We start from the raw sequence: 10,832 nt of genomic DNA, 5'->3' as shown, positions 1-10,832 counted from the left end.
CAACTTTTCGTGAGCATGGAAGTTATAAACAAAGTTAATAAATTCCCCCTGAGTTATCTAATACTCTATAACTGACTGATAGCTTGAACATAAAAATTTTTTTTTATTTTAGCGTATTTTCATAATGCCACTCTGAAAAATTTTTAGGATTTTAAAAGAAATCTTATAATTAAAAACAAAAAAAATACAGATTATGAATAAAAATGAAGTGTCAATCGTTGAAGGAATTTCTAATTTTTTAAAAGAATAAGAAAATAAATACAAGACATTCCTAAAAAAATTACTTTTCCAATTCATAAATTTAAATAAATGTATTCAATAAAAATTAATCTACATTGTCATGAATGTGATTTTAAAATGCATTAATTTTAATCTACTATGATTCACTTCTTATGATTACGGATTGCAGATAAATATTCTTTTCGTGTCTAAAAAATATTAAAAATTTATGATCTAAAAATATAATTTCAATAACGATTGCTCCAATCACCCTAGTAATTATTACTGCAACACTTCAATAAGCAGGGGTTATTGAATTTCAATTCCATGCTCACTTTTTAACTTAAAAAATGTAAGTATATCTTTATCTATACTAATAAATGGAGCGCCGGTTTTTTTGTCCGGTTAAGGGGTTATACGCAGTTGCAAAGCTAAAAAAACAACATTTTTTTATGAATTTTTTCTAGACACAGTTTTTAATTATCAATTACAAGTGATGGTCATTTAAATAGAGGCCTACTTTCAAAGAATACAATAGCGCGTCAATCATGTAAAAATATAAATGTGCACCGCTCCTGTAGAAGATGTTCTGAACACGACCTCTAAAAAGGCGCTTGGCGGTGATCTCCATTTCGGTGGTTTGGATTATCTGAAATCAAAAAATATGGTGAATTCTTTTACAGGATAGATTAATGCAGGTATTGGACGAAGGAATAATAAAAATTTTGATTTTTGACAAAATGGCGTCTATTTGTAAAAAATTTTTCGTTTTGTTGAAAAACAATTTTCCAAATTGTTAAAAAAATATTAATAATTTTTTTGAATCTTATTCCTTCGTCCAATACCTGCGGCTCTATTCTGTATAAGGAGAATTCACCATGACACATTTCAGGCTGTGGCTGCTGAAACACATGAAGATCACCACTGCTGCACCAGGAATGGATTCAGAAACCATCTCACAGAACAGTGATGTGCTGTATTGATTGTTGAGCTCATGCTGTTGAAAGTAGGCTGTCATCTGTGATGACAATTAAAACGTCTAGAAAAAATTCATAAAAATGTTGTTTAACTGCAGCTACTAAACTGCGAAACTACTGAACCGATCAGATTAATACTAATATAAAGAGATGCAGCGTGTTTCGGAGAAAAATTTCAGTATATGATATATTGGTGATTGCTTATCTGGAACATAAATTTTTTTGACTTAGAAATAATGAATTTTTATGGTAACTAAATTTATTCTATTCGATTGTCATTTGTTTAAAATAAATTTTTTAATTCTATTGATTATGTTTATATACTAGGAAGATTACTTCACTTGTGAGACCTGCAATTTCTTTAACTGAGGCACAATGCTCATTACAAATTTTTTTTCATATCAATTATTATTCATTTTTGTAAGAAAAGACACGGGAATGTTATAATGATTGCACATTGAAAGTTACAATGAATATTAGCTGGGGCAAATACATGGATAAAAGGTGCATTTCAATTCGACAGAATTTGGAATCTGTACAAAGTCAAAACAATACTCTAATTAAATTTCAAGTCTAGATCTAAAATTGCAATTCTATAAAGCGCTCAGCAGACTGACGAAGTAACAGCTAGTATATATATAAAATTGGAGGTGTGTACCCCGATATTTCACTTTGCAGCAAAAACTACGCATCGCAGACGAAAAGAATGTTTGTATGTGGCAATAGGTACAAAGGTTCCCCATCGTGCAGTATGATGGTTGCAAGTTGATAATTATAAGAGTATACTTAAAAGATACCAGGGGTTGAAAGATTTTAAATTAAAAATGTGAGACTATCATTGGTCTAAAATGGTCTAGATTGTTCTAAAAATTTCTGGAATGATCTAGAAAGCTATAATATGTATGGGTGATTCTCTGTAAGGATGTTTTTTGCTGTCCCAGGCATTTTTTATAAGAAAAAATGTTATTTTGTTACTAAACAAAATTTATTACGAAAGTAAAAAACATTTCTATTTGGAGCATTGAAAACAAAAATGAAATAAATTTTGGTTTTTGCTATAGGGTCGTAAACCACTGAAATGTCAGTCCCCTGGGCTGTCCCATTCCCCAAAATTAAAACTTTAAGATTTAATTTCAAAATTTATTCGTCAATAATATATAATGTGGTCCATAATGTTTATAATCTTAATTAGTTAACTAACAATCTTTTCAATAAAAGTACCGAAAATTAATTTGTTTCATTAAATTCATTAAACCAAAGTTTGTCCCAACATTTTAAGATCAGTTCCCTGCCAGAAGTTCAAAGCCAAAAAAAAAAATCCAGCGTGTTATTTTACCTTTTGTAAGGTTTATAAGAATCTAACTTAGCCTTGAGTTAATAACCATAAGGCTGTTGGCGCTTTATCATCATTTTTATTTAGTGTCAAAGCACCGTTTGTGCTGGAAATATGTGTCTGGGCCACTTCAAAACTCAGTCCCCTGGCGACTATTTTTATTTATAATTTATTTATAAAATTAAATCCATAACTCTTAATATTATTCTAATTAATGTAAACATTAATTGAGGACTTGCGAAGTTGAATGCATTGAAATAGCTTGCTTGATTTTTCTCAATTTGATAAAAAAAAATCAGTCCCCTGGCAATCAGTCCCCTGTCATGTTATATGTGGTAAAAGATACACAAATATCGCAAAAGTAAAAAATTAATTCGGCTGTTTATTTTGTATAATTAAGCTGATAGTTTTGTTAGCCCTTGTTAATTTTTTTTTTAATAAAATCAAAAAATAATTTGGTCAGTTAATTTTGTACAGATTTAGGACGATCCTTACAGAGAATCTTGACCCGTATACCAATGTTCGAATCCGTCGAAAATGTTCGAGAAAATTCTAAAATTATCTAGAGAATTTTTAGAAAGATCTGAAGTAAAATCTAAAATCTACGTTTAGAGTTCTGAGTCGAATGAGAATGTTCTAGAAAATTTTCGAATGATTCAGAAATGTCTAGAATGTTATAGAAATTTCTAGATGATCTGGGAAGTTATAAAATCTACGTTTGGATTCTGCACGGAAAAAAGAATTATTGTTGCTGTAACAGGAGGCAGTCATGTTGTAGCAACAGGAAAGCATCCTGTTGCGGCAACGGGAGGCAGCCAGGTTGCACAACGGCAGGAGAAAATCCTGTTAACCAGCATCAGGACTACTACTGTTGTTGCGACTTGATAATATAAAAATATAGTTGGGTCAATTCTTGTCAAATCGACAAATAGTTGGAATCGATCCCTTTCGATTTGGATAGAATTTTGGTCAGAAGTTTTCTTTTTATCATACAACGAACTTCTGTCAAAGGAAAAAAATAATTTTTTTCCAAAGATATGCAAATTCAAAATTGCGCGATTTTTCCAGTTTTCAATTTTGTTTTGTTATATCTCGAATGCTAATATAGATACAGGAATGGCCTTTTGTTTGTTTGAAAAGAGGATACTTGGGGCTATTGAATAAAAAATATTTTGAAAAATCTGCAAATTTGTTAAATTTTGAATTTTTGAAAATCGTCCAAAATGTTGATCTATATTAAAATTTTAGCTCAATTTTTTTTTTGTATAATATTTTGTACTAATCTTAAAAGAACATTGAAATTTTGAGAACCGTGATTTTTGTTTTACTTTACTTAAAGTTGTCAAACATTACTGTCGTCTTATTAACATGGAAATGATTTGAAATTTGAGATTGAGAAAACATTAATATGCAGAAATTTGTAAGTAAACAAGTACTCAAAAGAACGAAAAAAAGTGATATTCTCACCACAGTATTTCTGATTGTTATTGTAAATTAACATCTGTTTGAGTTTTTTGACGTTAAAGCTGTTATTAAAGTAAAAAAACGGACAAAAATATGTCATGCGTTCAAGGTTATCTAATATTTCCACGTCGTGCATTTAACTTTTTAATGCTCAAAATTATAATACTATGTATCTGCATAACTTTACATTATTTAGAAGTTGCGAAAAAGAAAAAAAAATTTTTTTTTTAAATTGAAAAATTCATATTTAAAAAAAAACGCGGATCTAAAAATTTCAGGATCTTTTAAGATCAGAGCAAGGTATTATACAAAAAAATTGAACCTAATTTTAATATAGATCGTCATTTTTTGACGATTTTCAAAAATTCACTTTAACAAATTTGGTATTTTTTCAAACACTTTTTAATAGCCCCAAGTGTCCCCTTTCAAAAAAACGAAAGGCCATCCCTGTATCTATAATAGCGTTCGAGATATAATAAAAACAAAATTGAAAAACTGGAAAAATCGCGCAATTTTGAATTTGCATATCTTTTGAAAAAAATTTTTTTATTTTTTTCCTTTAACAGAAGTTCGTTTTTTGATAAAAGAAAACTTTTGACCAAAATTTATCCAAATCGATAGAGGTCGATTCAACTATTGGTCGATTTGACATGAATTGACTAACTATGATCACTATCAAAGTCGCAACAACAGTAGCTAATCCTGTTACTACAACAGAGTTGCTCCTGTTGTTGCAACATGACTGTCTCCTGTTGCAGCTGCAGGGAAAATTCCATTGCTGCAACAGGATGTTTTCTTGTTCAACTGCAGCATGACTGCCTCCTGTTGCAGCAACAATAAATTTTCCATTATTGATCGAATGAGATTGTTATAGAATACTCTCGAATGATCCAGAAATTTCTGAAAAAGAAGTGGTGGGATCTAAAATCTACGTTTAAATTCTGATCGAATGAGAATGTTCTAGAAAATTCTAGAATGATCGGGAGAGTTCTAAAATCTACGTTTAGATTCTGATTGAATGAGAGTGATTTGAAAAATTCTAGAATGCCCTAGAATAATTCCGAATAAATTAGAAAGCTACAAAATGTATGTCCAACTATACTTATCGATCGAAAATATGTCAGATTGTTCTAGAAATTTTTAAAACATCTTAAAAAATTGAAATATTATCAAATAACTGTTCTATTAAAAATAATCCAGCAGAAGCGGTCGATACGGCTCGTATTTTATAAAATAATTATATTTGAAACCAAATAAATTTTTTACAAAATCTAATAAATAAAATTATTTATAGGGGGTTGACTTTGCTTGCCGTGATTTTTTTCACAGTAGCGACTGCTGAGAGTTCAAATAATAAAACAAATGATCCAACTAGAAATCATAATTCTTTAATAAAAAATGAAGGATATGGTAAGTGTTTCTTTGAATATTTACCATTAAATTTTTTGAACATATGGGATAGTATTAAATCGAATATTCTGCCTAGGATTGTACATGCTGCAAAATATGAACCTGAGCGTCGATCCTTGTGACAATTTTTACGAATTCGCTTGTGGTAATTTTGATGATCTGAATTCTTCGTCTAAACGTAATAGATATACTGATAAAGCAGATGATGACATGATTTCGAGGATGGAAAGATTGATAACTGATTCCCGTCGATCGTTTAAATTTAAACCTTTTAAATTTATAAGTGATTTTTATTACTCTTGCGAAAATATTAACAATTACCATAGTAAGTATTAAATTAATGATTATTCATTGACATTTTAAAATGTTTTTTTAGTAATGATATAATGAAATTGCTTTCTTGGTTGAAGGATACATCTATGAAGATGATACAGAGTTCTTAAATGAAATAATATCAAAATTAGGCGGATGGCCAGTCCTTGAAGGGAATAAGTGGAATGAAACTGATTTCTATTGGGAAAAGTATATCGAAAAAGCGACAAGTATTGGTCTCACCAATAATGATTTTTATAAGTTAGGTATAGATTGGATCGATGGAGTTGTAAAATTCACAGTAAGTAATATTTATCTATTTTGTTATAAAATAACTATAAACAATTGGCAAGTTCTTTTCAAGAATTATTCAATTTATTTATTGTACTATTCATTTTGTTTGCTAACAGGTATATCCACATGTAACAGATTCTTCAAAAATTGATCTATCTGACGACAAAGTATCAGATGCTTACTTTAAATTCGTGTCTGATGTCGCAATATTCCTGGGGGCTGATAAAAACCAAACCAAAGAGCTTAACTTATCATTAGAGTTCGGGCATGATATTTATAAATATTATCAGAACAAAAGCCATTTTATAGATAATAATAAGCTTCTGGAGATGTCAGTGAAAGAAATGATAGAGAAATGGCCCAGTATAGACTGGATAAAATCTTTAAGTTCTGACACAAAGCCGTACTATTATTTTACAAATGAAACAAATGTTCATATAGAATTTCCAAATTTTATCACTCACTTTGAGAAATTGTTAAATAAAACGCCTAAAAGGGTTCAAGCCAATTACTTGATTTTGAATTTGATCCAGTTTGCGATTCCGTACATAAATTCTAAAACGCTTTGGGACTATAGTCAACCTTATGGAAAAATTATATATTGTGATCAGATTGAAATTCGCCAATTTGATTGCATGGAACTTGTTAAACGTGATTTGATTATTCTTCTGCGGGCTTATTATATTCGAGAGTATCCAGTTGATGAGCGTACTAAAAGTGAGGTTTATGCGATTTATTCTAATGTAAAGAATAAATTGATTGAAATTATAAATTCTTCACAATGGCTCGATAACAACTCTAAAATTGAAACCATTAATAGAGTAGCCTCTATTAAAACGGTTATTGGTTATCCAGATGAATTACTGAATAATGATGAATTAAAAAATTACTTCGAGGGTCTTGAGATTACTCGGGATAATTTTTTTAAAAATTATCTCAATGTGAATTTGTTTGATAAGAAGTTAATGAACGTTCGATCATTCAAACGAGTAAGTTCTGTTAAACTTGGTATTGATTTATTTACATTCATGTATGATGACTTCAACAACGCTAGATATAATAAACTCAATAATTTCATAGGTATGTATTTAAAATAATGTTATAATCTGATGCATTATTGTTCAATAAAACTTCAGAAAATTTATCATTTCTTAAGTAGTCTAGAAAAATATCTGAAAATTTTTGAAATTTCTATAAAAAATCAATTATGGTAAAAAAATATTTTTTTATCATAATTTTTTTCATAATAATTTTATTGTTATAAATTCGAAAATTTCTTAAATATTTGTTAATTGTTTTAATTTTTTTTTCCTCTGAAGAAATTTAATAAACAAATTTAAGATATTAGAGAAAGCATTCACTTTTGTTAAATGAAAAATAAATATTATTTTTAGATGTTTCAGTTGAATTACTCAGGAATAACTTTTTTGATGTTGACTTTTCAATTACTTGAATTATGGAGTAATCGGTGAAATCATCGGTCATGAATTAAGTCATGCCGTAGATAGCGGAACTAGATTTTTGGAAAAGACTGGGTTAAAATGTAAATGGAGTAATTCATTGAATGATGAATATCAAAAGCAGGAGACTTGTATGATCAATCGATATCAAAACTATTTTACCGTAAATAAAATTAAGCTATGATATACAATCAGTCAACAAGATACTTTAACTTTACAAAAATTCGATGCATTTTTATAGTGATGCTTCATGTTATAATTCATTTATTTTGCAGCTCAACGCTACAAATTACTTAGTTGAAAATATTGCCAATAATATTGGAATAAAAATGTCTTACTTGGCCTACCAAGATTGGGTCGCTCAAAACGGTCATGAGCCAAATTTACCCGGACTGTCGTACACACCAATCAATTATTCTGGATATCATTCGCTAATAAATTTTGTCAATCAAACATCGATATTATCGAATTTTAGCCGACAAGAACTCTCATGCTCCTGATGATAAACGAGTGATTGGGCCGCTTTCAAACAGCATAGAGTTTTCAAAAGATTTCAACTGTCCCGTTGGATCGAACATGAATCCTTTAAACAAGTGTGCTTTTTCTGAAAATCATCTGTTGTGGTTAATAAAGATACTTGTAGATAATCTATATTAATCTTGCTATTAATTTATTATACAATTATTTACAACCTTACTATTAAAACTCAAAAAATAAATATAACAATTATTAGAGCGTCGTTGAATTAAAAACTTAGAAAAATTGATTTGCTTTCTAAATTTCATATTGGTTTTCATGAAATCTACTAAAAAAAATTTTATTCTCAAATCATTTGAAATTATCAAAAATTCACTTTAGTGATTTAAAACTTTGAAAAAATAAATCTCAAATGACTAAAATAAAAAGCTTAATTGTGTTTAGTTGTAAATTAGTAATCAGTCAGTTTTTTTTCTTTTTCTTTACAAGTAACTAAATATATTTATAAAATTTTGATTCATTTAAATAAATACTGTCAACGTTAAATCAACAAAATTGTCGATTTTAAAATTAAGCAAATCTTTCTGTGATGTCGAATTGCGCCCCAAAGCAGAAGTTTGTCCGTACAGATTTTTCTTCATTCCAGTTCTATTGCTAGTAGGAAACTCTTCATACTTTTTATAGCCACCGAGTCCGTCAGAGATGTACGTATCATCCCGTGATCTGGTTAGAGTCCATAAACAAATATTCATTATTATATTTGATATTAAATTTGGAGTTTTAAAACTTTGCACTCGAATAATAAAAACAAAAATAATAATCATAATAATCCTCTATTAAAAAGTTGATGTGACGTTTTCATTGTTGTCGCTTCTCGTTGCTATAGTAACTACTTTGGCAACGGTTAAACATTAATGAATTAAATTTGTAAAAATATTGATTAATTGAATAATTGTCCATAATATAAACATTTTGACAGAAGAGCGCTCAGACTTGAAATTTGGTAGGAATATTCCTTTTGCCGAGTAGAGATCAGATAAGAACGGATTTTACGAAATTCTTCCCATAAGGGGTGTTGCGGGGACGTTAACAATGAAACATTCCTTTTTTTAAACAATTGCTCCTACATGCATAACAAAAGTCAGGTATACACAGCGATTTTTTGTGACTATACAATGATAGAAAGATTTCTTTATATTTAATAAGCGTTATTAAATATTAATAAATGATTTTTTAATATCATAGGATTTAATAAATATTTATTCACAGTTCATAAATTATTCATTAAATACGATTCATTAAATGTCAATAAATATTTGTTAAGGGTTAACAAATATTTACTAACACGATTAATAAGTAATTTATTAAGTACAAATATATTTTGGAGATACACGCCCGTATGGTTCTAGTAACGCGATTTATTATCTGTTAACAAATATTTGTATAAAATGAAAAGCAAAAATAACGTAATTTTCGTTTGACACTCTTTAGGATCCTATAGCTGGCATACATGATAGTAATTCAATTCACTAAATAAATTAACCTTTTTTGGTATTTAAAAGTATAAAAAAGATAATTATGAGGTTGTAATTTGGTATTTTACAATAAACGTTATTATAATGTAATATAATTATGCAAGTAATTTATGAAAGATGATTTGTTTGGGGGCGCCACTGAGCATCAACAGTGAACAGACGTGTCTCGGATCGCTCCGATATTTTGATCTTTTAAAGTTAGAATTTTGTATAATCAATCATAAAAAAAGTGTGTAATTTGTACTCCAACAAGTGCTCTAAAGTTTGGAAAAAATTATCTCAATTCCTGTGAATTTTGTATTCAGTGGACTGTTTTTTTTTTTTTTTTGTGATAAGGTAAAAAGCCCAATAGATGATCATGTACCCAGTATATGATCACTCCATGTATTTCTATACCTATATATTTATGAATATAGATATGAAATACATGGGTGATCACATAGCTCAAATCATCTAATGAAACTTTCTATATTAGTCCTTTGCCTTGCTGCTACGATCAGCTGGGGTGGCCACGTCTGCGTAGATGAATTCTAGTGACATCTCTCGGTCAGAATTTTGACCTCACACAAAACCGAGCCGTTAATAGCTAACCCCGCCTAATTTTAAATTCTGACAGCACACCAGTGATCCCAGCGGTCCCACCAAAAAGAGAAAAAGGACGTTCAACTACACAGCAGCTTCTGGCAGTAGCTGCCACCACCTGTCACACCAATAACTAAATACATAATCGATCATAAAAGAAAAAGAGCAGACAGCAAAGATTCTCCTCCTGAGGAAAGGGATCAACCGCAGAAGATCTTAAAGAAAGTAGACCCGGCGGAGACGTCGAGAATTCCTGAAGCTATGAGCACCGGTGACACTGGGTTGGAATTATTACTACAAAAAATAAAAATCCTGCGGGCTGATCAAGAAACCAAACATAAAGAACTCACTGATAAAATGAACCAGAAACTACAAGATGATCAGGAAGCTTTTGAGAATATTCAGAAGAAACTGTCTGACTTAAACGGAGAACTAACGGGAGTCAAGGCCGATCTCGGTAAACGTATTGAAGAGCTTGAGAAAAATACTGTGAAAAAAAGTGAACTCAAAGAACTAATAGCTGCAAAGACACCCAGAGTCGTTAATGAAACAATAATAAAACTCACTAACAGAATTGATTTTTTAGAAAAAGAAAACAAGAAAACAAAAATCTCGATAGCTGGTCTTTCTCTTTCCTTAAATGATCACTCGGAGGAGGTCAAACTCTTCCTAAATAAAAAAAATTCGGTATCATCATCCCTAGAATCATACTAACTGAGTTTTCAAAGAGACTTATAGTCGATTTGTTTGATATTAATCTGAAGAATAT

At 29.7% G+C, this 10,832-nt stretch overlaps 1 pseudogene; it reads left to right on the top strand.

Moving 5' to 3' along the window:
* Positions 1-1,097: 1,097 nt before the first annotated feature.
* LOC123274114 lies at positions 1,098-10,603 on the top strand (annotated as a pseudogene).
* Positions 10,604-10,832: the final 229 nt, after the last annotated feature.

Source organism: Cotesia glomerata, unplaced genomic scaffold (genome assembly GCF_020080835.1).
Source record: "Cotesia glomerata isolate CgM1 unplaced genomic scaffold, MPM_Cglom_v2.3 scaffold_222, whole genome shotgun sequence".
Taxonomy (NCBI): domain Eukaryota; kingdom Metazoa; phylum Arthropoda; class Insecta; order Hymenoptera; family Braconidae; genus Cotesia; species Cotesia glomerata.
Note: the sequence above shows the minus strand (reverse complement) of the source record. Positions and strands in the feature narration are given on the sequence as shown.